We start from the raw sequence: 23,509 nt of genomic DNA on the forward strand, positions 1-23,509 counted from the left end.
TCACACTTTGAACATTATGAACACCGTACACCTGGCCAACAAATTCTTCAGCGGATCTGGTCTTGTCTTGGTTCAGGTTCTCAGCGCCCAAATCCTTTAGGAGATGATGATGGTTGAGAAAAACCTCCCAGGCTGATCTCTTAGTATGACCACAGAGGTAGGATGTGGAATCACAGTGGAATGTACTTTCTTTTCTGAGCAGCTCCTGTCAACATCCAGATGTTGTCAGCTTTAAGAGATGGAAAGTGTGCCAAGAGAAACAGGCATATCAACTGAACTGACTTTTGACATGACATCTGGAACATCTAAAGTTTTGATAGTTTCATTGTGTAAAGAATTAACACCAGGGGCTGGTCCACGCTGCCATCCTGCATGGAAGGTGTTTTTTCCATCCAAGGTTTCATCCATGATATCAATATTGTCTGCTGTGAAGAAAACAAATCTGTTTGGTATGAGGTTTAGTGGTATCACAGAACCAGCGTGTGATTCATGGATGTGTCAAGTCGCATGACCTGCCTGTAACTTAAAGTATGTCCTGCTTTGTGAAACAACTGAACAAGATCTTTGGATCTCGTTACTGGATGAAGTATACATACAAATGTTTAAGGAACATGTAGACACTGTCCGGTATGCAATTGACGGCCCTTGGTTCATCAACCTCAACACCAGTATGAGATGGCAAGTCTATCATAACGCAACTCAGAGGTCAACCATGCCATTGGTGGGTCTGTGTTTCAGTCATGAGCATTTTTGGTTTTTGACGTATATATATTTCTTTCAAAGGAACTAAGACCGGGTAAATGATATTTAGCCTCGGCAGCAATTAGGTCACATTCACCAGTAAGTTTACAATTCAAGTCCTGATCAAATCGAGAAGCTTCCAGAATATCAGAGCTGGTGTTTAATGTCATCACAGAATAGAGAATGCTGATGTTGTTTCAAGTTAACTTCTTGACAAAACATACATTTCTTCCAGTCAATAGGATTTGCACATGAGGGTTTCACTTACATTTTGTAACTGAAAATGCAGTATATTATTCATTCTATTGTTTTTATTTGCCCTTATCGAAAGTAGATACACTATTTAAAAAAATATCAATGTAAAAGGAGGAATACTTACAATAATTGCACCAGCAACTTGACATGTCTTAGAAACGCTGTCATCAAAAGTAAAGGGGCCATTCATTATTTTGAATTGTCAAATTACCACCTTTTAAAAAACATTCAAAACAGTTACAACTGTGCTCAGTAATGTTTCAAAATGTGTTGCTAACTATCCGAACTATGTAACAACTAAAACGTTTTGTTAACAACTTTTTCCTAATAATTTATGACAATTTTGATAAAATAATTTTGAAAAAAAAATTTTTGGGATGAAATAATTTTTTAACAAAATCCAATTTATTTATTGTTTTTAATAAAAGGCAGTTCTATATCTTGTGGTGACAACAATATTAACATTTTAATTGTACAGTGGTCATTTATGTTTCATCATATACCAATCTAAGCATTCAGTATTTTTGTCCACTGAAAAGGTGATTTGGCGGCCATTTTGTTTTTCAATTTTGAGGTTCATAATCAATTTTTTTCAGTTGGTATCCTTTTTATTCGTGATCAGCACCCTTTAAATGTCAAAAAGAGTCAGGTTTAAACAAATTAGAAAATAGATACACAGTCACAGGTGATGACATACCGTGCATACCAACCACTACTTGCGGTGACTATGGCGGCCATTTTGTTTTTCCAATTTGAGGTCCCAAAAATATTTTTCAGCTTGCAATTCTATTTATTCATGATCAGCATTCTTCAAATGTCATAAAAGGTCAAGTTTCCAAAATTTACAAAATAGAGATACAGTCCCAGACGAAAATACTGTGCACACCTACCACTATTTTAGGCGATTTTGGCAGCCATTTTGTTTTTCAATTTTGAGGGTCAAAAACACTTTTTTTCAGCTTGGTATCCTATTTGTTCGTGATCAGCACCCTTTAAATAGGTACAATAGCCTGGATACCGAATCCTACTAAAGAAATGCCTCAACATCTTTTATTTGAGCCTTTTACCAGAATCGGGCCTAGTCTATTTGTTTCTGTTTAAAATTGATGTTGAAAGACAAACTGATATCAAATTAGCTCACATAAATAATGTTACATGGCAACTGATATTTTGACTTCTTTCCCTTCATCCTGCGTGATGACTCTGTACTTACCTCATATTGTATAACTGTAAAATTGCTGGTGGAATGTTAATCAATAATCCCTCACTCACTTACTCAGTGAGTCTAGGCGGATACGAACTTACCAGCAATCAGCGATCGACCGTCCACGTGGTCTAGTGGAGAGAAGGTCGGTGTTCGATCCCAGGCGACCCGTGAAGATCCTGGTTAGAATTGGTATTAAGTAACCCATGCTTGTCGTAAGAGTCGATTAACGGGATCGGGTGGCCAGGCTCGCTGACATGGTTGACATATGCCATCGTATCCCAATTGCGATGCTCATGCTGTTGATCACTGGATTGTCTGGTCCAGACTCGATTATTTACAGTCCGCCGCCATATAGCTGCGGCGTTAAACAACAATCGATCAATCGATCGATCGATCCATGACCATGTTCTAGCAAAGGACAATATTTTTTGTTGTTACCGTGCCTCCCACAAGGGGATATATACAAGGACTGGTCGAGGTAGGAGTCAGCATACCCTGAACGGACTATCCATCGCAGTGGTCTAGCACTATAAAACCGGCACGAGTGAAGATCTGTACGAGAAGCTCACACACGCTCAAGTGCAAGGATGCCCGTCTGGATGTGCAGCTATACTGACCGCGATGTTCAAACCCACTCATCACCGTATTACAGCACAAACTGTAGTCTGTCTCCCGATACCCTTGAGAATAAATTAAAAAGAGAGTCCAAGTCAAACTAGAATATCTGGGCAAGTCTAGAATGCCTCATAGGCGCCAGCCTGAAATTATGAATTATTGTGGCTCTTTTTCGAATTTTTAATAAAGTATTTTGATTTTTTTTAACAAGATAACGTTTTTTTTACTAAATGTCACTCTACAGAGACGGTTATAGTCAGATTAAGGATTCTCCTCAGTGTCTACAATCCAGCCTTTCTGACGTTTGTTATTCAGGGCTCCCAGAACTAGTCTTTCTATCTCCTGGCCCGACACCGGTTATATCTGTCAAATTCTCCTGTGTACCAAACGTGTCGTAGTCAGCAATGTATTTACATCAAATATACGGCACATTCAGGTAGACACATTGAAGGGCGTTATCGAGCGATTCCCAGAGGTTGGAAGACATAATGTAACACGTGACCTAGGTACGAAACACCGGATTTCCGTTCCTGCGCGTGACATCAGGAAGGCCGCAGCGCTTGGGGAAAATTAATGGCTACCTCTAATCCAACTGCTGAAGGTTGACGATTTTGACTGCCAAAAGCCATCATAGGGCGACATCACAGTTCCAGTAAGTTTACAAGCGTATAAATTCTTGTCAGGGGAGACAACTGTAAGTGTGAACAACAAAGTAACTGTTAAGATGCTCGCTCTGGTTTTGTAAGATATTCACATATAATATGGGGAATATTTCCTTAGTGAATTTAAACTCCGTTCCATAATATCAAGATATGGTTTCATTTCATTATAGATGGGTGGATGGATCATGCCACATGTGCACATCACGCATATCCACGTGATAGCATTGCACTAGATCACGTTTCAGCAATAGTACTCTAATGTAACCCTCCTCCCCTACACCCCTCCCACAACCCTACATACACACACACTCGACCCACGCACAGCCTATGCCCCTATAGACAAACATGCCTACTGCTAGGTACACAAGCAGAAGGTGAGGTTATTCGCAGGTATGCGAGAGTGGAACTTGTGTTTACGTCACATGGTTTATAAACCACTTCAGAACATAGATTGAATAACCAGGAATATAATGTTACTTGATTTATGATACGATTGCACTCATTTCTTTGACAGTTATGTGTGTTGCTTTGACCGAAGATATAAAACTCAAATTGCAGTACAATGACCGATAGCGTTGACGTGTCGTAGGGTTTACGTGAGGTGACAAAGGAGCATGTTTCGAAATTCAAGTAGATAGTTGAAGAAGTATGTGTCACCTGCTTGATTATTTACGGTATCACAGTATGAATCAGATCGGCGTGTGAGTCGTTAAAGCTTCATATCAGCTGCTCATTGTGTGATTATTATTGTTATAATTATTGTGGGGCGGTGGGGTAGCCTAATGGTTAAAGCGTTGGCTCGTCACGCCGAAGACCCGGGTTCGAATCCCCACATGGGCACAATGTGTGAAGCCCATTTCTGGTGTCCCCCCGCCCTGATGTTGCTGGAATATTGCTAAAAGCGGCGTAAAACCAAACTCAGTCAGTCAGTATAATTATTGTTATTATCAATGAATGAAGCCCAGGATCTGGTCACTAGACACCCAATATGTAAACAACAGATAGTGATTTCACCGCTTATATCTAGTTGCTGGTCCCTGGGAAGTCACAGTCAGCATTTGAATTTGTGATTCTTTAAATTATCCAGCCAATAAAACGCAGGTTTTCGTTTGATCGTTAAAATAGATAACGATGTCCGCTAGCTGAACTTTTGTATATTTCCAAAGTGACACTGATATAAACACCTTGATATCATGTGGGAAGAAGTATTTCAACAGTAACTGTTCAGATGGGATCATTTGAAATAAAAAAAATATAAACGAAGCGCTCGTATAATATATTCAGAAACTCCCGAATAAGCTGTGAAGTTTCTGTCTTCGTTCTTACTCAGTAAATATTCTGGACCGGACAATCCGCTGATTGATATCGTGAGCATCGATCCATGGAATAGGGAGAGTTTCAAAAATACAGTGATGTAAATGAGTATTAACGTGACATGTCTCACGTGTTTAGATTCCAGCATCAACAGCAGCGGCAACATCAACGCTGACTTTACTGGACAATCCAACACAGATGCCTCATAAAACTTTCTGGATATATCAAATCGATAGTTATGTCGACATTCACAAACATATGTTGTCAGGTTTGTCTGATTAACGCTAATGGCACATATCAACACTGAAAAATAACACATCGCGCACCTGTCTATTTAGAAATAAATAGAAATTGTTGATATGAATATTTTGAACTTACAAATACCTATCGACCCCTCATTTTAACTAAATAAAAGAAACTTATGTTGACATGTTGACAATGAGAGGACTCGTTTTACCCCTAATATAAAATCCCCCTCAAGTGAATATGTTACATGACTCACTCACTATTCACGACTAAATTATCCCCTCGCGGGGTTTTAAGTTTAACAATCAATTAAACTCAGCGGGTTGTTGAACGGCTATTCAGACCCTAGCCTTGGCAAAATGAGTAATTACCCGAACGTACCATAACACAGACAAGCAAGACATATACCCGTAACAAAACCGGTCACAGACCGAGATGAGTTAAAAAGGAACTGATCTACCCCATTGTACCCGGATTGGCTCGGGCTCTCCTTTCTGTTACTCCATATACCCGGTAAATTCGCCTTGAATCGCTACCCGTGAGTTGACGACAGGTGCGTGGTTGAGATTTTTTCAATGTCGGCAAGTACCATTATTTTGAGATATTGTGCTGTCGTAACTTAAGCCCCCCACTTTCCCTGTCGTCACGCTAATCCCATATTGCTGCCGCTTTCACAGCAAGATTCTAGGGGTATATATACAAAACACATTCAGGTTGTTGATTACAGTTTTCCTGTCTGTCGTCACTGTCTCCACGTTTTACTTATTCGTCAGGGTCAACTTTTAAAGGGTAACATACCTTAAGTTCTTGACGAGAAAAACACCCAAATATTCAGTTGGATTAGACTTAGGCTCTCCTGAGCTTATTGTTTGTATTTAAGTTTGAAGAACGTAATTCAAATGACCCCATCATTTCCTTTATATTTTGCAAAAAGAAAGCTCTTTGAGTTGTCTTTTAATGTAGATTTATACTTTAATATTTGTCAAAGCCAAGTAAAGATTATAAGGGTAGCATCTGTTAGTAGTAAGGGTGGTAGGATAGCCTAGTGGTTATAGCGTTCGCTCGTCACGTCGAAGACCTGGGTTCGATTCCCCACATGGATACAATGTGTGAAGCCCATTTCTGGTGTCCCCCGCCGTTATAGCTGGATTATTGATAAAAGCGGCGTAAAAGTAAACTCACTCACTAACTGTAAATCGTAGAGGAGTGGTGTAGCCAGGTGGTTCATCTTCGGGTCTCACAACGAAATCACGATGCTGACTCCAGTCGTGGTAATGCTTAAATATTGCCGCAAGCGGCGTACTAACATTTTCACTCACTCACTTCATACTCGACATAGTTGTTGTTTGTGCATGTTCAAGTAGGACCGCAAGATTTGCTTGGTTGCGATTTATCAAAACACTGTTAACTTGTGTCAGTATAACAGTGACCAAACAACGCGGAATGGCATATTCATACACTTCCGGAAAGTGTTTATTTTCAAGTAATGAGATGATATTATGGAGATTGGTTGGTTACAATGTCTGACCTGGTTGATTATCTGTCATCTGCTATGCCAGCCACTGGTTATTCAAAGGCACTCAGTGTACGAGTCAGTAAGTGTGATTTTACACCGCTTTTAACAGTTTTTTTCAAAGCTGGGAACAAAAGAAATGGGATTCTCGGACTGTTCCAAATGTGTGGGCATCGAACCCTGGTTTTCACCGTTACAGTGACACCTTTACCAACCGAGCTACCCCGCTCACCGATCGGGATATGATGACTTGCAACTGACCAAGTAACCAAAACTGGCCACCGAACCATTACGTCGCCTTTTCCCATGAGCATACAGATTACAGGAGACCAATTCTATACCGGAATACACACGAGCGTCTTTATACTGAGGGGGCGGTTGGGTAGCCTAGTGGTTAAAGCGCTTGCTCGTCACGCCAAAGATCCGGGTTCGAAACCCCACAATGTGTAAAGCCCATTTCTGGTGTCCCCACCGTGATATTGCTGGAAATGCTATATGCGGCCTTAAACTAAATTCACTCACTCATTATAATGAGAATAGGTGAATGTGGCCTTGGGCTCCAAACATATAAAGACAGAGTATGTTACAAATACGCACCACATGTGTAAACTGCACAACAAACTGACGGTAGCTAATGGTGATCATATTAATTAATTGAAGTGTGTCCTTTATCTACATCGTCACGTCAAGAAGGTGTTGACAGTTGATGATGGTGTGCAAGAAACAAGCCACGGAAATACCTCTCACACGTTCTTTTGATCTTCAAAGAGAGTAGAGTAGGTCATGCCAAGCTGCGACAAACACATTTAACTTGAATATTATCAAAGCCATAAAACATGTGACAGTATAATATTACAGAGGGCTAGTGCAGTACCCTTCCTCACCACCACCCCACCCCACACCCCACAATATCCCAGCCCAACATTCGTCCCCACTGACCAACAGAGCCAGCCACCAAGTGCTTTAACGACATTATTTACGACATCAAAGACCGACATGCGGTAATGTTCTGTAACAGTTTGCGACACCAGACGGTGAAGCGCCACTGGTGACACCGCCTTTAATTCAGCCCCATCAGTGCAGTAACCCGGCGACATGTATCTGTGGTATGTCGTTGGATGCCGTCGCGCCTGACAGACAGGTATGCGGTAATTGGTCCGAGATGGCTCAAACTCCACATTACGTCACTGAATGACGTTCCATCAGTGTATCAAATAAATTACAAAAATATCCCAAAGTAGCTTAAATGTAAAAATAAAACATTATAAATTCAAATTTTTCAATTGTATTTAATTATCAGAGCTAAATTTTAATTTATAAATTGCGCGATATATGTTTATCACACTTTGCAGGTTGGGGAGAGCCATGAATACTTAAGAATTCCATTGGATTGAGAGAGAGAGAGGGAGAGGGCTGGGGTCTAGGGCTGCCCAAAAATCCGTGTTAAAATAGGTCAACCAATACCCACTGTGTGTTAGTAATAGCCGAATAAATATATTCTAGTTACGTCATACCAGAACACCAGAATTGAGATACGCACATTATACTAATTTGGGGAATCGAACCTAGGTCTTTGACTCTAATAGAGCGGTGGGGTAGCCTAGTGGTTAAAGCGTTCGCTCGTCACGCCGAATGCCCGGGTTGGATTCACCACATGGGTACAATGAGCCACCACATGAGCCCCTGTATGGTGTCTCCCGCCGTGATATTGCTGGAATATCGCTAAAAGCGGCGTAAAACCATACTCAGTTTGGCCCTAAGTATCAATTGTCCCCGTCGAACGATGTAATAGAATCTGCCAACTTTGTACATCATCTGTCTGTGATGAACTTCACTTTCTATTATACTGTCCAGCACTCAATGCCCTCAGACATCTATTTCTTCCCCAATATTGCTATAAACATCCTACTATTGAAACATTCGTTTATCTGATGAAATGTGATTATTCACCACTTAACTCTAAAGTTCCCAAATTTATCAAAACTGGACTTTGCTCAATGTTTTTATATGTGTCAGTTTGCTGTATGTTCTCTGTGTCACTATATGTGATTTTTTCAGAATAGAATTTCTGTTCTGTTCTGTTCTGTTCTGTCCCGGGGGTGAAGGATTGACAGGGAGGTGATTGTTCTCTGGGGAACACATTTAACACGTTATTTTCTGTTCTGTTCTGTTCTGTTCTGTCCCGGGGGTGAAGAATTGATAGGGAGGTGATTGTTCTCTGGGGAACACATTTAACACGTTATTTTCTGTTCTGTTCTGTTCTGTCCCGGGGGTGAAGGATTGACAGGGAGGTGATTGTTCTCTGAGGAATAGATTTAACGCGTTATTTGTTTCTCCATGAAATATAGGAGCAAAAATCACTGTCTCTTGATTGCTGAGTGTCTTAAAATAATATGCCTTCTATGTTCTCAAAAATGAAATTGTATTGATCCCGGGCTGATAATTTTCCCCCTTCAATCTTAGAACACATTAAGGCAAGCCCAAATTTTACAACATAAATATGCACACAGATAATGGACTGCTTTAAGCGGGTCACAACGACAGATCATATGTCTGATTTCCTAAAAACCAGGAATAAGTACATTTTCAATTTGCTTTGCGTTATATTCCAGGGAGAGGGAGAGGGAGAGGGAGAGAGAAACATCCGCTCCGTACCCAACTTTAAACACGCTAAATTATATCACCTGGAAAACATACACATAAACAAGGATGTGACCAAATGATTTGCAACTAGTTCCATTACATTAAATCTTTATCGAAATTACCATTCCTTGTCATGTTCATTTTTGCCATTATTAAACAAGGATGTAAACTTTCTATTTAAGAAAAATGTAATAAAGGGGAATAAATATATTTATGACATATTCAAATGTGAAAAGTTTGCACAAAAATATGTTTTATTTCCCAAACGCGACATAACGTTACTACATTAGAAATTCCTAATTGGATTTTGTCCTCCAGCGAAACGTTTCTTTTTAAACAGACAGAAAGCGTAAAACAACGTAACATTACATCTATAAGTAATGAAATGACAAAGGGGGTGACGGCTTAATATTTTCCACCAAATATACATCAAAAGGGGCCCGGTCAAGGCCTTACGTCACCCTCACCCAGCCACAGAGTCGTCCGCAAACGCGAGACACTCTAGGGGTCGGGAGCAGCACGGATCGTAAACCTGAACAAATACTTCATAGATGAGTATATAGACTCTAATAGATACATCAAGGTTAGCTGGTCTCCGCCGCTTAATGCCCCGTACTGATGGACACTGTGTGGTGAGGAGCTTCAGGACCAAATAAAAAATGGTGCCTCCGGGCGATATAACAACGCATTCAGGTGTGTTTTGTGGCCTTTGTTGTTTGTTAAGCGTGTAATTGTTTTCTTCCTTAAGGGACGGTGTTTTGATGCTTTCATGTTGGAATTGCGTGTCAGGTTTTACACAAAGTCGTGATAAAGTTACACGGATAACAGTATAGATGACACACACGGTAGACACCGATGGTGCTGATCTTGTGTGTTTTTGTGTGCACATGACACCAGGGATTACTCGTCCCTGTTTGAAAAGGCGAGTTCGGTATCGATGGAGTCCTCGGATACCCTTTTTGCGTTACGTGTCACAGAAACAAGTCAAATAAAGAGCCGCACACGTGGTGCTCGAATACAATGTATATATGTCTCTTTTCACAAAGCAAACACTTTAATAATATTGTCGTAACTTGTTTATATAATATGAAACACTTTCCACGATCGTTTCTCGTATACGTTATCGGGAACTCACGAAAAGTCATTTGTTGTAAAACAGACTTACGCCAATCGTAGCTCATTTACGTTGACATTGACTCCTTGACGTATACTTGAATTCCGGACCTGCGGTATGATGGTGAATTGAGATCTTAGGTCTTGCAAAATGGAACACTATTCATCCTAAAAAGAAAGGCTTGGTGCCGATGTACAAAGCAATCTTAGCGCTAAGGTGGCCGTAACTCCCATATCTTAACACAGACTTAAGGTAGTCCTAGCCGTAACTCCCATATCTTAACATAGACTTAAGGTAGTCCTAGCCCTAAGGTTGTTCTGTACAACGGCACCCTGTATTTTTTATTAATGACGTTTATCGAGTTAGTGTATAACTCGCTATATATTACGTACGTACAAACAAAAGAGCGTCTAGGCTCAAGTCGACTGGACTAGATTCAGTTCATTTAGATAAAACTCTGTCTGAAACATTGATGCGTAATCAATTTACGAGGAAATGATTGCCAAAATTACACTGGGCATCTGCTCCAACGTCTTCAGACACTGTACGACGATTACAATCATACGTGCTAAATATCGCATCTCAGTCCGTTGTCAAAACTTCATGGTCACTGGCGATTGGGGATCTGTTTGTTGATTCTATAGTGCAACATCAACAGTTGGTAGATGTTAGTTGACTTTTAGTATTACTTGTAATGAAAAAAAGCTCGATGATGACACCATCAAGGAAGAACGACCGCGACACCAAGAAATATTTTCTCAGTTGGAATTCACATTTGTACAATTTCCAACCAACAGATTTTAACTAACTAACTAACTATACACCAGATTCGGCTACATTGTACGCACACGGGAAATCGAGCCCGGGCGTCAACACAGCACCCTCTGTACCTCTCTGAACGGCTGACAACACCTTTACACACCCATACATCATGGCAAGGTAAACACATTTCCCTGCGTATTCCTTACTAAGCTATCAGTTTGCGTCGAACCTTGGATAACTCGAAGTATTGGCCTAGGCACCTTCGACACAACTGTGTTTGACTGTGTATGCGTATGGATGAAATGTTTTGTTGTGAACTTTGAAAACCCTCAGCTTACTGGTTTTCATTACTGCCATTGCATAAGCAACGTAAATATTCCACGGCTTTTGCATAACGTGTGTGTGTATATTTAGACTTAGCACATTCCACGATTTCTCAGAGTCAATGTCACAAGACATGTCCTTAAAATCCCAGCTCAAATATGTCCTCGGTCTGCCTTTTGTAATTTATCGCGAAAGGCGCATGAGGGACTTACTGTGTTGACCCATTGCGTGATAAGGGAATGTAGATAGTTTGCTTTTGGAGATGTTGATCTGCTGGAGAGCTGTTGACTGCTCACTATACCCCTCAGCACACACACTACCAGGCGTGACGTCACATGGGGTCGCGCCAACACCTCTGTTGTGAGTATTCGTTTTCAAGCTTTTGTCTGTGTTGCCAGACGTGGTGTTATGCAAGGTAATGTGCTGTTTCTGTTTGATCGGGGCTGTATGGTATGTGGGTCGACTCTCGTTGTTTCGAATTCGGCTGTCTCGATGTTGGTTACCAATGAAGCTTGAACGGTTTTAATATTATTGAGGTAAACCACGAAAAATCTACGCCTCGCACTGTCGAATGTATGCTGAAATATTCAAAGTTCGACACTGGCGGAGTAGTGATATTAGTCATAGGACCGGTATTGATTCGATCGGGACAACGTTACATCGTCTTAAAACCATACGTCGTATTATTGATGTTGGCGAAGTTTCTTTGTAGACTATATGAACGTTGACCTCCACAGTTTTGGTCAAAGCATAATTCCATTTCATATGCTCTGCTGTCTTAGATTATTATGTACTTTAATTAGATTGGTATTGAAATAATATGCCGAGACAATGGTTTCACTGAACCCATTGTTCTAACGACGTCGCGCAAACAGATGACGTCATTTACAACATGTGACGTCATCATTGAGTATTTGAGACAATATTCGCATAAGAAATCAGATGGAAACTGCGATTGCTTTTCCCATGAATATCATTCTTAGTTCTGTGGAAGTGTGATAATTCTGTCCATCATGCGTATATATACCATGCTATAACTATATTTGAGTGAAGTGGGCGTGATGTATCTTTGCCATTTTATCTGAATGGAATCTTCCTGTGATGGTACCCAAAGACGCTTATAATGTTGACATTAAGACAACATCAGCGATGGATTCCCGTCCTTGGTTCGGTTATTCACGCCCACCACCCCTACTCCAGTTCCCGAAACTTTCAATATACATGTGGCGAGAAAAAAAATATTGTGTACTCTAGCTGGTATCACCGATGTTGTAGACTGACGCCTAGTCTCTGAATATATATAATTTTGATAAACACAAATAATTCCTTTCTAAATTGAAAGGAGCTGCTTCACTAACATTTCTCGACTTCGACAGGTGAGATAACTCTAGAAATAGTCATTCAGGTGCAAAAACAAAAACATAATATTTATCTAAGTTTTATGTACAAAACACATTTGTGTCGAACGTTGATGTGTCGAACATTACGGTTGTCTCGAGGTAAACACATTTCCCTGCGTATTCCTTACTAAGCTATCAGTTTGCGTCGAACCTTGGATAACTCGAAGTATTGGCCTAGGCACCTTCGACACAACTGTGTTTGACTGTGTATGCGTATGGATGAAATGTTTTGTTGTGAACTTTGAAAACCCTCAGCTTACTGGTTTTCATTACTGCCATTGCATAAGCAACGTAAATATTCCACGGCTTTTGCATAACGTGTGTGTATATTTAGACTTAGCACATTCCACGATTTCTCAGAGTCAATGTCACAAGACATGTCCTTAAAATCCCAGCTCAAATATGTCCTCGGTCTGCCTTTTGTAATTTATCGCGAAAGGCGCATGAGGGACTTACTGTGTTGACCCATTGCGTGATAAGGGAATGTAGATAGTTTGCTTTTGGAGATGTTGATCTGCTGGAGAGCTGTTGACTGCTCACTATACCCCTCAGCACACACACTACCAGGCGTGACGTCACATGGGGTCGCGCCAACACCTCTGTTGTGAGTATTCGTTTTCAAGCTTTTGTCTGTGTTGCCAGACGTGGTGTTATGCAAGGTAATGTGCTGTTTCTGTTTGATCGGGGCTGTATGGTATGTGGGTCGACTCTCGTTGTTTCGAATTCGGCTGTCTCGATGTTGGTTACCAATGAAGCTTGAACGGTTTTAATATTATTGAGGTAAACCACGAAAAATCTACGCCCTCGCACTGTCGAATGTATGCTGAAATATTCAAAGTTCGACACTGGCGGAGTAGTGATATTAGTCATAGGACCGGTATTGATTCGATCGGGACAACGTTACATCGTCTTAAAACCATACGTCGTATTATTGGTGTTGGCGAAGTTTCTCTGTAGACTATATGAACTTTGACCTTCACAGTTTTGGTCAAAGCATAATTCCATTTCATATGCTCTGCTGTCTTAGATTATTATGTACTTTAATTAGATTGGTATTGAAATAATATGCCGAGACAATGGTTTCACTGAACCCATTGTTCTAACGACGTCGCGCAAACAGATGACGTCATTTACAACATGTGACGTCATCATTGAGTATTTGAGACAATATTCGCATAAGAAATCAGATGGAAACTGCGATTGCTTTTCCCATGAATATCATTCTTAGTTCTGTGGAAGTGTGATAATTCAGTCCATCATGCGTATATATACCATGCTATAACTATATTTGAGTGAAGTGGGCGTGATGTATCTTTGCCATTTTATCTGAATGGAATCTTCCTGTGATGGTACCCAAAGACGCTTATAATGTTGACATTAAGACAACATCAGCGATGGATTCCCGTCCTTGGTTCGGTTATTCACGCCCACCACCCCTACTCCAGTTCCCGAAACTTTCAATATACATGTGGCGAGAAAAAAAATATTGTGTACTCTAGCTGGTATCACCGATGTTGTAGACTGACGCCTAGTCTCTGAATATATATAATTTTGATAAACACAAATAATTCCTTTTAAATTGAAAGGAGCTCAGTGAGATGGGAGATTACGAGAAAATCTAGACTTGCTTCATTCAGATTTTTAGCACTGCAGGGAGGGCAAGGCAGGAGGGGAAATAATGTGGTTCAGGGACTATGACACAGACTAAGATATTATGAGTACTGGCACGTGGACAGCCTTCGTCTCAGATGATGTTAAACCTGTATCGTGTTGTATGTACATGTAGCTATAAGTTCCAGAGATGTATGCACCAGTCTGCGTATAATGATGCTATTATAATAACATTATTGGCATGTTGCTACGTTGGGACTGTGCCTAATGTAGATTACAGGCATGTAGAGCACAGAAGACTCAGTTCGTAAGTTCTGTGTTCTCGGGTCTGTTCGTTCTCAGTTTAGGTCAAAGTTTTGCACAAAGAGCCATGTGCACTCAGCAATATAATGGGACCGGGTGGTCAGAGTCAGTGACTTGGTTCAGCGGGTTAGGCGGCTGACTGTGTGTGATGGCGATAAGGTGACTCTGAGGGTGAGGGTACGAATCCCGTATTGGACTCAACCCAAGAAAAGTACTAGAATCTGTACTTTACTAGGAAAGTGTAATCCGAAATATAACATATGTTACAACTTGGTTGACACATGTCATGATATCAATCACTGGATTGTCTGGTCCAGACTCGATTATTGATAGACCGCCGCCATACCTGGAATATTGTTGAGTGCAGCGTTAACAAACAAACAAATCATAAGAAATAAATACAAAGCCCTTTGAAATCTTGTCATTGAATTTCGAACCACCTTGGCGCTCTTGATCAACACTCGTTTCCTCTGTTCGTCATGCATTAACGAACCAAGACGTCTTGCTTCAAATAGACTTCTGATGGAGCGCGAATGCGTCCATGCCTGTTTGAAATTGTTACGTGACTATCATACGACCCAATACAACATTACAACAGTCTTGACCCTTTAAAAAGCTTAAACCTTGTTCCCCTCCCCGAACCCCTATAGATGCCTAATTTCATCTCAGGAACCAAAGAACTGGCTGGATCTGTCGTTGCCTAAATAATCTGTCTTCGTTAATAAGGAAATATCTCCTTTCCTGGATATATAAAGTAGGAAGCGAAATGAGCCAATTGGACCCGATTGGATCCGATTGCAGACTGTCCATTCTGTGTGTATCTCGGTTATGATCAAAGTGTCAAAAGCGTATATATTTCATCTCGACATACATAAAGCCCAGTTGACCTTCCGCTGACCACATACTTCCACATACTCTGCACATCACCACGACATCGTCGACGGTTTCCCGTTGGTATTGTCACTGACACTTAAACCCACAAAAATTGGCATGCAGCGTTTTGATGGGGCATTGTCTGCTGATTTAGTTGTTTGTATTGTGGAGTCCAGGAAATCAGAGTGTAAGTACATCCGGCTCGGTAAGTGTTCGTGATGATCGCCATTGTTCAGCATATCTCGTTTTACTGAACACATTGTGAGCTAGGTATTGTCCCTGTGTCAAGTCAGTCTTGATATACCTGTAAATCTGTAAGATACGTGATCAATAAGTATTGGGAAGTGACACTTGATATGCATAGACTAAAAGTTGGCTGCAGTGTTTATGTTTTATGGGATCTGATCAGTGCGTCAATAACATGGTCTGATCCCAACACGAACGTTCTGGACGTTGCCTGAATGGGAGGGATATGCTTGACATTGTCACGTCAGTTTTATGAGCGATATCATCCGTGATTTCACGACCCTATTCCAACTCCCAGAGTTGGGTCAATACAACTCCACACATCTCACCGCCATACGCACCACACCATAACAGCATGCACTATACACCCACACACCAACATCTTAACGCCACAATAAACAGACGAGGGAACATACACAACCACACCACACCCATCCACATCCACACGCACGAACGTACACATACACATACAAGCAAACTTAACACACCACACTGCACACACGAAGGAACATACACAACAAACATTAAACACACACACACACCCACACACACACACACTACACACACACACACACCCACACACACACACGAATCGCACACACGAATCACACACCCCACACACCGACCTCCACACCACACCACATGGACACATTCTAAGCCAACCATTTTTCTGGTACACTGCAACTAAATGAGATTCACTATATAGTCTTCCTTTGCACAAATAATAACAATAATAAAAGTAATAGTCCGCTTATATGGCGCTCATATCCAGGCACATTACCTGCTCACGGCGCTTTGTACATTACTATCCCCGGTCATAGGACACTATCGTACTCTCAGATACTTTTTCAAAGACCATACAGCCATGCTGCCTGTTAGGCGCAATGAACTAACACTCACATTGCCAGCACATCCTCACGGGTACCCATTTTACAGCTGGGTGAACTGAGACAATGTGGATCTAAGTATCTTGTCTAAGGATTCTATGCAAATGGGCCCACCTCGGGACCCGAACCTAGGTGCCTCGATCGCGTGCCTTTAGCGTGATAGGCAGACGCCTGACCACTGCACTATTGCGCTCCACATATATACTGACGCCTAGAAATTTGGAATAAAACGAAGTTTAGTCCTTCCAACTTCACCCTAACCCTTTGTGAGCAGCAATCTACATTGTCTATTCAACAAAAATATCACCTGAATAACATATTCAGAAATGTTTGGGCGAGATGTCTTGAGACCCCCTTCACCGTTTTAAGTAGCCCTGCATAGCGTGCCATTCGGAAATATGTGTCGCATTGACCACTTAACTACCTGTGTCCAGGTGAAACTTACAAGTGGTCAGCATTCCTGTCTCTATAAGGGCATGTCAATAGCAGGTACTCTCGACATAACGACCTGTCAATCATCCGTGAAATATACAGTGTGGGAAATGTTGCCATGAATGAAATGTTAATAGAAACAGACTGGGTGTAGGAGATATACAATTGCTACCTATGTTGGGCTACAGTGTCAATCAGTACTGCAATGTACACGAGTCAATATCATAGGTAAACATAATACACTGCCGACAATGTGGTTATGTCTCACAATTCATAGTTCGGGTTCACCTCTTTTACGATTGTATGGAAGAACATGCAGTCCGGGCTGTAAGGCGCATAAGTGCAGCCCCTGTGGAGTATAATAAAAGGGCTTACGTGTACATTTCTATAGGATGAGTTGTCTATTGCATGAACTATGTACATAATAATGTTTGAGTATAACAGTTCAGAAATCAAGTGGGTGATGGAGTAATGTATTCTGGGATGTAAGTAAATGAATCTACTTTTTAGTTTTATATACTGAGAGAAAATATGAACCCATGTCTGTGGCGGTTAAAACACAAAGATTGTTTGTTCAGTTGTAATGTGTTTAATGCGGGTATCGTAGTTGTGGTTTTGCACCCTAAGTTTGTTTAGCGACTTTAAGATAACAACGTGTTGATAACGTCTGTAATGTGTTGGTCAAATCCAATGTTCAGTGGTGAACTTCCTCTTGTCAACCTTTAGGTCCGGGTTAGAATTTGTCTTCAGCAGCCCATGCTTAGGAGGAGACTAACGGAATCGGGTGGTCAGAATCGCTGACTTGGTTGTCATCGTATCCCGATAGCGTAGATCGATGCTCATTCTGTTGATCACTGGATTGTCTAACTTGTTTGAGTGGCAGTGTCAATCAGTACTGCAATGTACATAAGAAACATAACCACTTGTATTGAGTGTTCAGATTCGATTATTTACAGACCGCCGCCATATAGCGTTACACAACAAGCAAATTAAAACTTCGTCCTGCCTGGCATTGCGTAATCGCGGAATACTCGTCAACTTATGTATTAAAGAATCTGCAGTTTACAATCTCATTGGGTTGGTGGAATTCGACTTAACGAAATTTCACTGTATTTCAAACCAGGAAATGTGATTTGTCGTTTAAGTGGTGCACTGAATGAAAGATATTGTTCAGTATTGCACATGATGTATTTAAATTACTGCTTTGTAGATTAAACTTGGTTAGTGTTCTTCTATAGTTAAGTTGACTTTATAAATCAACTTAAGTTCACCTAATTCAACACATTCAATCCATTAAGACAAATGAATATGACGCACGATCGGCTACTTGTTCCTAGACACATTCAAATGATTTTTAGTAGTAATGTGTCTGCTCACAGAAAAGGGATACTTACACACGCCCCCATTGTCAGAATATTTATGTCCTTTAGTCGTGCCAGGATCCGCTGATCATGTACACACATCCTTATTTGCCCCGACATGATTCTTGAGTTGTCAGCACCATACCAGGTAGACCATGATCTATGTTGAGCTTTCCCTCTGCTGATAGGCCATGATAGATCAATGACATCTAGCGCTTATATGACACAGTGAGTGAGTGAATGAGTGAGGTTTTACGTCGATTTCAGCAATATTCCAGCAATATCACAGCGGGGGGACACCAGAAACGAGCTTCACACACTGTACCCATGTGGAGAATCGAACTCGGGTGTTCGGCGTTACGAGCGAACCACTAGTAACCACTAGGCTACCCCGGTGAATATTAACTTCTGCCAGCATCAGGTCGAATCAGACAGCAAACTGAACTGATAAAACTTACAACGTTTTAGGAGTCCCAGCCATGATATTGCTAACTCACAGAACAGATACTAGACGCGCCTATAACTAGGAAAGAAATATTAGACAGCATCCAGAACAAATCCCCAGGAATAGACAATATGATACCTGAATTGTTTAAATATTCGGCTGACCTTTTAACCCCATACTTAGATCTATTATTCAACCTGATACTTGAAAAACGTTAACTTCCCTAAAGAATGGTCAATGGGAATAACACATGTAGTTCCTTTGCACAAAACTGTCGACTTAAACAACGTTAATAATTATAGAGGGATAACACTTCTCAGCATTTCCAGTAAGATTTTCACTTCAATTATCAATAAGAGGTTAGTATTCTGGGGGAAACAATTGATAAGTTAACTGAATGCCAGGCAGGTTTTAGACAAGGCTACACAACCATTGATAATATGTTTGTTCTACAAAGTATCGTCCAGAGATACCTTAATATTAATGTGTGTGTGTGTGTGTGTGTGTGTGTGTGTGTGTGTGTGTGTGTGTGTGTGTGTGTGTGTGTGTGTGTGTGTGTGTGTGTTATGCGTCATTTGTTGACTTTGCTAAAGCGTTTGACTTAAATAAATTATGGAATCTTCTAAACACAAGTGGACTAAGCCCAAAAATTAATAAACTCTTAAGACAAATATATGAGAATGTTAAAGCTTGTGTCAGAAATTGTGTCAGTATATTTCACTAATCAATGATCCAGGTCATTGCACGCAAACTATGCAGCAGTGCAGGCAGAGAAAATACTTCTAGGATCTTGGTGATCTCAGTATGAATTTGTTTTCAAAATATTTGATGTGAAAATATATCCTATTCTTTTATATGGCACAGAAATATGGGGATTAAATATACTTGGAAAATTAGAAATGGTACATTTGTATGCCTGTAAAACGTTTTTTTATATATATACTGTTATTGTAAAGTACATTGTAATTCGGTAATGAATAAAGTTAATACACATGCCAACCTATCGCTTACCGAAAAAATGTTATATCATGCTGCTTTTATATGCTGCATAGAAATGGACACAAAAACTGGGTGACTGAGTGGAAACAATTATTACTTTCTACTGGATTTGGAGATATTTGGCATAACCAAGAAAATGGAATATATCCGGAATTCATCAAATCATTTACTCAAAGACTAAAAGATATGTATTTTGAAAACTGGCAAGAAAGATTACCAATTTCAAGCAAATGCGACACTTACCTAATGTTTAAAAACAATATCTATACCGAATTATATCTATCATGTTTAAATGTAAAAGGCATAGAGTAAGTTTAACACGATTCCGATGCTCATCTCATGAACTTCTAATCGAGAAAGGTAGATATGTAAATATGGATAGAGAACATAGAACTTGTAAATTGTAATACAAATGCAATTGAAGACGAGTATCATTTTCCTCTTGTATGCCCTAACTACAGTAGTCTTCGAAGCAAATATATATTAGAGAAAAATATTATGTCCATCCAAACAGGCTTAAATTTTCACTACTGCTAAACAGTTCAAATCCTAAAGACATTGAAAACCTGTCCATGTATATTTTCTACTCATTTGTACATAGAAAACGTATTGTTCCTTGAACGTGTGTAAAGCTATGTATAAAATGTACTACAGGCCTGAGACCTTTTCAGTACCGGAATAAAAAGATTGATATTGCTGGAATATTGCTAAGAGCGGGGTAAAACCAAACTCACTCACTAAAACGTTTCTTCATTGAAAAAGAATGTTTTGGTAATATGACAATATATCAATTATGACTTAACTTTTATAATTTGCATTATTTAGGAATATAGCCATTGTGACAGGTGTATCAAATTTGTTTGTTTGCCCAGTCACATATTCGTCAATCTATTCATTTCTTTATGTCTTTTTTATCTGTAGTGGATGACAGTTTTATCACTCCTGTCATAAATAGAACTTCGAGTCACATTATATCTTCATTTTCCACCTGTTACTCTGATAGTTTACTGAGAAGTCAGAAAGAACGATGATGTCACTTTTCCGGTAACTAAGGTCAAATTACACTAAACGGGTTTTTATAGTCGTGTCATGCATTTATATGACCTCTCTCCTGCCATATTGGAAGCAGTAAAATAGGCTTATAGCTGCTGAAGTAAAAGTTGAGCCAGAAAATATAATATCTACCAGATACATTATCACCGGATCTTGTATAATACCCCAGAGATGAGACTTACATGATCTATAGGTGAACCACGGGCGCCGGCTTCATAAAGTACCTATGGGTATTATGCAATGTGACATCGTGTAATTGTCTACGCACTGAGATTCTGATTAAGTTATCCTAAAGCATGTAATAAACGCCTTTGTACTGTGTGAGAACCCATCATGGGTTTATAGCCCATATACATCATTCACAGAGGATACCCCGCAATATGGGGCAACAGAAACGCTTGGATCATTGTGAAGGTTAATCTTTTTTTCTCGAACGAAAGATTCTATCATAGACTTGATGTCGACAAGTGCAATTTCAGTTTGAGAAGAAACATTAAGATGACATCCCGTTTGTTCATGAAATAAATTTAGGGGAACGCACTACAGACCATTTTGAATTGGGTTGGGCATAAGATTGTGTTGAACTTCAATATGTAATGTCAGGCCCCACAGCTTGAAATGATGCATGCCCCGTCGAGTCAAAACAGGCAATACTTCTTCAATGTGAACGAGGTTGCGGTTTCAAACCGATGCGTTAAGGTAATTTATCCGTGTCCTCTGTGACGGTATATGTTTCAGAAAGGAGACTGGTGTAAGGAAATAAACATAGAAAAATATATGTAGCGTGACAGAATCCACAGGCGTGTTCTGCATGAAATATCCATACAGGGATGAAAGACGCCCTGGATACAGATGGCGTTAGTTGTGGTATAGGTACTCATACAGCAGGTGTTCTGTTTTCTGTTGCAAAGGGTCACATCTGTAAAGGATGTCTATGTAGGATTTTCTCCGTGAAAGGATTTGTCTGATAAGGTCAGTATGATGTAAAGGATTTGTCTGACAAGATTGTGTTCATGTGAAGAATTGGTCTGGGAAGACCTCAATTTGGTAAAGGATTTGTCTGATGAGGTCAGTATGGCGTAAAGGATTTGTCTGACGAGATTGTGTTCATGTGAAGAATGGATCTGAGAAGACCTCAATAATATTAAAGAATTTTGTGTGTGAGAGGTGTGTTTCAGTAAAAGGTATGTCTGAAAGTTATACTCCAGGTAGGGATTTGTCTAATAAGGTCAGTGTGCTGTGAAGAATTTGTCTGACAAGAATGTGCTCATACAAAATACATGTTTGAGAATACCTTATTTCGGCAAAGGATTTGTGTATGAAAGCCGATCTTCAGTGTAGAGTGTGTGTAAAAGTCATGCTCCTTGAAAGGATTTGTCTGATAAGGTTAATATGCAGTAAAGGGTTTGTCTGACAAGACTGTGGTCATGGAAGGATTAGTTTGAGGAAGGTCAATCAAGGATTTGAATGAAGAGCTATGTGTCGGTAAAGGGTATGTGAAGGATCGACCTGCAGAGAGATTACATTGGATTATCTTGTCAACTTCAGAACGATGTGCAAACATTTGGCGTTAAAGGATATTATACATGTTATGTTAATTCAGTTTTCGCAGTTGTAAATTCTTTTCATGTTATCGCCGTGTTTAGACGAAAAATGCTTTTGTTTGAAAAAGCAGGTTTTGAACAAGTGGTATTGATTATTACATATATTTTGAGTTTATTTCACTCTCAATGCTACACCACCAACTCTCTTGATGCCGCAGCAACCAAAATGCTGTCCAAGGTCATCATAACATGTTGGGCCAAAGCTGGATTAGAATGTTTGCTGGTTTGATATGCTGCAAGAAAGATTGTAAAACCAGAAAATATGTCAAATGTGTCTGTATCGCCTGGATTAACCCTAAAGTTACAAAGGAAATCGCGATAACACCACATTCAGTTTTGAATGCAAGTTACAGAATGTTTGTTTGTTATAACTTAAGGGGTCTTTCGTCATGAAACGTTCCAACAAAATGTAACAATAGAATGAATAAATATCAACAAAAACAAATGTGACGTAACTCGATCAGGCTGGCATTTTCCATGACAGAAACTACATCGACCAGTTTGACCAGTGTCCAGTTAACAATACATACAGGAACATTGCTTGACCCTAGTTAGCCTCGTCAGTCTTGCCTTCCAACACACCTAGTCATGTCCGACAGGCAAAACCTAAAGAAAACCGATTGCTGCAAGTAATTATCCATCAACTGTTGACAATTAAGTGGTTAATTGCCGTCAGACCATTGATGGATCACATTGTAGAGATGACCAATTAGCCCGGAGCGCTAAGAGAAACTCGACGTTAACCCTTGAGGCGCCAAGAGCCAAACAATCACCCCATAGTGACCTGTTAACGATCACCAGAGGTATCCCCTAAAATCAAAGACACCGACAGCCAATCATTTTATCTTTTCTGATAGAATGGCTAATAACAATCCATTATGCTATCGTCAAATTATCAC

At 40.1% G+C, this 23,509-nt stretch overlaps 1 protein-coding gene across 4 annotated transcripts in view; it reads left to right on the forward strand.

Moving 5' to 3' along the window:
* Window positions 1-23,509, forward strand: part of LOC124258633 — a 48,475-nt gene that overhangs the window by 7,615 nt on the left and 17,351 nt on the right. Inside the window, exon 1 of one of the 4 annotated variants that reach the window (XM_046692704.1) lies at window positions 13,179-13,400. The exons of 2 other annotated variants lie outside the window; for them this stretch is intronic. The gene's annotated coding sequence lies outside the window, so the exon portion shown is untranslated. Of the gene's footprint in view, window positions 1-13,178; window positions 13,401-21,866; window positions 21,979-23,509 lie in introns of those variants that run through there. One more of the 4 variants, XM_046692703.1, reaches the window with a different exon arrangement.

The sequence above is a fragment of the Haliotis rubra genome, unplaced genomic scaffold, assembly GCF_003918875.1.
Source record: "Haliotis rubra isolate DU_JTF1 unplaced genomic scaffold, ASM391887v1 Scf7, whole genome shotgun sequence".
Classification (NCBI taxonomy): domain Eukaryota; kingdom Metazoa; phylum Mollusca; class Gastropoda; order Lepetellida; family Haliotidae; genus Haliotis; species Haliotis rubra.